At 37.9% G+C, this 4,343-nt stretch overlaps 1 protein-coding gene across 5 annotated transcripts in view; it reads right to left on the bottom strand.

The window, feature by feature from the left end:
• Window positions 1–4,343, bottom strand: part of DYM (dymeclin) — a 387,454-nt gene that overhangs the window by 270,337 nt on the left and 112,774 nt on the right. The gene's annotated exons all lie outside the window — the stretch shown is intronic.

Here is a 4,343-nt window from a genome sequence, read left to right as displayed (position 1 = left end):
GCCCACGCACCGCAACGAACAGAAGCCCACGCACCGCAACGAAGAGAAGCCCCCACTTGCCGCAACTAGAGAAAGCCTGCACATAGCAACAAAGACCCAATGCAGCCAAAAATAAATAAATTAAAAAACAATAATAAAAAGAAAAAGAGGGAGAGTACTCAAATCAATAAAATTAGAAATGAAAAAGGAGAAGTTACAACGGACACTGCAGAAATACAAAGCATCATAAGAGACTATTACAAGCAACTCTATGCCAATAAAATGGACAACCTGGAAGAAATGGACAAATTCTTAGAAAGGTATAACCTTCCAACACTGAACCAGGAAGAAACAGAAAATATGAACAGACCAATCACAAGTCATGAAACTGACACTGTGATTAAAAATCTTCCAACAAACAAAAGTCCAGGACCAGATGGCTTCACAGGTGAGTTCTAGCAAACATTTAGAGAAGAGCTAACACAGATTCTTCTCAAACTCCTCTAAAAAACTGCAGAAGAAGGAACACTCTCAAACTCATTCTATGAGGCCACCATCACCCTGATACCAAAACAAGAGAAATACAAAAAAAGAAAATTACAGACCAATATCACTGATGAATATAGATGCAAAAATCCTCAACAAAATAGTAGCAAACAGAATCCAACAGCACATTAAAAGGATCATACACCATGATCAAGTGGGATTTATCCCAGGGATGCAAGGATTCTTCAATATACGCAAATCAATCAATGTGATACACCATATTAACAAATTGAAGGAGAAAAACCATATGATCATCTCAATAGATGCAGAAAAAGCTTTTGACAAAATTCAACACCTATTTATGATAAAAACTCTCCAGAGAGTGGGCATAGAGGGAAGCTACCTCACATTAATAAAGGCCATATACGACAAACCCACAGCCAACATCATTCTCAATGGTGAAAAAATGAAAGCATTTCCTCTAAGATCAGGAACAAGACAAGGATGTCCACTCTCGCCACTCTTATTCAACATAGTTTTGGAAGTCCTAACCATGGCAATCAAAGAAGAAAAAGAAATAAAAGGAATACAAATTGGAAAAGAAGAAGTAAAGCTGTCACTGTTTGTGGATGACATGATACTATACATAGAGAAACGTAAAGACACCACCAGAAAACTACTAGAGCTAATCAAAGAATTTGGTACAGTTGCAGGATACTAAATTAATGCACAGAAGTCTCTTGCATTCCTATACACTAACAACAAAAGATCAGAAAGAGAAATTAAGGAAACAATCCTATTCACCACTGCAACAAAAAGAATAAAATACCTAGGAATAAACCTACCCAAGGAGGTAAAAGACCTGTACTCAGTAAACTACAAGACACTGATGAAAGAAATCAAAGATGACACAAACAGATGGAGAGATATACCATGTTCTTGGATTGGAAGAATCAACATTGTGAAAATGACTATACTACCCAAAGCAATCAACAGATTCAATGCAATCCCTATCAAATTACCAATGACATTTTTTACAGAAATAGAACAAAAAATATTAAAATTTGTATGGAAACACAAAAGACCCCGATAACCAAAGCAATCTCGAGGGAAAAAAGCAGAGCTGGAGGACTCAGACTCCCTGACTTCAAACTATACTACAAAGCTACAGTAGTCAAGACAACATGGTACTGGCACAGAAACAGAAATACAGATCAATGGAACAGGAGAGAAACCCCAGAGATAAACCCACGCACCTATGGTCAACTAATCTATGACAAAGGAGGCAAGGATATACAATGGGGAAAAGACAGCCTCTTCAATAAGTGGTGCTGGGAAAACTGAACAGTTACATGGAAAAGAATGAAATTAGAACACTCCCTAACACCATACACAAAAATAAACTCAGAATGGATTAAAGACCTAAATGTAAGACCGGACACTATAAAACTCTTAGAGGAAAACGTAGGAAGAACACTCTTTGACATAATTCACAGCAAGATCTTTTTTGACCCACCTCTTAGAGTAACAGAAAAAAAAAACAAAAATAAACAAATGGTACCTAATGAAACTTAAAAGCTTTTGCAAAGCAAAGGAAACTATAAACAAGATGAAAAGACAACCCTCAGAATGGGAGAAAATATTTGCAAATGAATCAATGGACAAAGGATTAATCTCCAAAATATATAAACAGCTCATGCAGCTCAATACAAAAAAAACAAACAACCCAATCAAAAAATGGGCACAAGACCTAAACAGACATTTCTCCAAAGAAGACATACAGATGGCCAAGAAGCACATGAAAAGATGCTCAACATCATTAATTATTAGAGAAATGCAAATCAAAACTAGAGTGAGATATCACCTCACACCAGTCAGAACGGGCATCATCAGAAAATCTACAAACAACAAATGCTGGAGAGGGTATGGAGAAAAGGGAACCCTCTTGCACTGTTGGTGGCAATGTAAATTGATACAGCCACTATGGAGAACAGTATGGAGGTTCCTTAAAAAACTAAAAATAAAACTATCATACGACCCAGCAATCCCACTACTGGGCATATACCCAGAGAAAACTATAATTCAAAAAGATACATGCACACCAATGTTCACTGCAGCACTATTTACAATAGCCAGGTCATGGAAGCAACCTAAATGCCCATCGACCGACAAATGGATAAAGACGATGTGGTACATATATACAATGGAATATTACTCAGCCATAAAAATGAACGAAATTGGGTCATTTGTAGAGACATGGATGGACCTAGAGTCTGTCATACAGAGTGTAGTAAGTCAGAAAGAGAAAAACAAATATCGTATATTAACGCATATATGTGGAATCTAGAAAAATGGTACAGATGCACCGGTTCGCAAGGCAGAAATAGAGACACAGATGTAGAGAACAAAAGTATGGACTCAAACGGGGGAAAGTGGCGGGGGTGGGGGTGGTGGTGGTGGGATGAAATGGGAGATTGGAATTGACATGTATACATTAATATGTATAAAATAGATAACTAATAAGAACCTGCTGTATAAAAAAATAAATTAAAAAAAAAACAACAATCCTGATAAACTGGACCTCATCAGCAAGAGAGCAATAAGAAGAGAAAGCAAGATAATACTGAAGAAGAGTGTCAGTTAAACCCATTAGAGCTGCCTCAAAACAATGTATTCCCCAATAGTTAACAGAATTGGCTCAACTATCTGCCATGATGGGCCCACAGCAGAACAGATGCAAGCACAGGAAAGGGACCCGTACCACAGAGTGGTGCAGAAATGGACCAGCTTTTTCAGAACCATCTAGAATGCTTACTGAAAATATGTATGACCAGGCCGCACTTCATATCTAATGGCTTAGAAATTCCAAGGTGTAAGCACAAGCACATGCTGGTGGGAATATAAATTGCTACAGCCACTATGGAGAACAGTATGGAGGTTCCTTAGAAAACTAAAAATAGAGCTACCATATGATTCTGCAATCCCACTCCTGCAATCCCACTCCTGTATATATTTATATGTGTATATGTGTGTGTGTGTGTATACACACACACACACATATACACATATAAATATATACATACATACATACACACAAACATACACAGACAATGGAATATTACTCAGCCATAAAAAGAATGAAATAGGACTTCCCTGGTGGTGCAGTGGTTAGGAATCTGCCTGCCAATGCAGGGGACACGGGTTCAAGCTCTTGTCCAGGAAGATCTTACATGCCGCAGAGCAACTAAGCCCATGTGCCACAACTACTGAGCCTGCGTTCTAGAGCCCGCAAGCCACAGCTACTGAGTCTGCATGCCACAACTACTGAAGCCTGTGCTCCTAGAGCCTGTGCTCCCCAACAAGAGAAGCCACCGCAATGAGAAGCCTGCGCACCGCAATGAAGAGTAGCCCCCGCTCGCTGCAACTAGAGATAGACCGTGCGCAGCAACGAAGACCCAATGCAGCCAGAAAGAAAAAATAAAATACATTAATTAATTAATTTTAAAAAAAGAATGAAAATACCATTTCCAGCAACATGGATGGATGTAGAGATTATCATACTAAGTGAAGTCAAGACAGAGAAAGACAAATATCATATGATATCATTTATATGTGGAATCTAAAAAAATGATACAAATGAACTTATTTACAAAACAGAAAGAGACTCACAGACATAGAAAACAAGCTTATAGTTACCAAAGGGGATGAGGGGGAGATAAATTAGGAGTCTAGGATTAACATATACACACTATATATAAATAGGTAAGCAAGGACCTACTGTGTAGCACAGGGAACTATACTCAATTATCTTGTAATATATTCTAAAAAGAATATATATATATGAATAACAGAATCACCCTGCTGTACATCTCAAACTA

The sequence above is a fragment of the Balaenoptera physalus genome, assembly GCF_965194825.1.
Source record: "Balaenoptera physalus genome assembly, chromosome: 12".
Lineage (NCBI taxonomy): Eukaryota > Metazoa > Chordata > Mammalia > Artiodactyla > Balaenopteridae > Balaenoptera > Balaenoptera physalus.
This window is presented reverse-complemented; position numbering and strand designations above follow the sequence as displayed.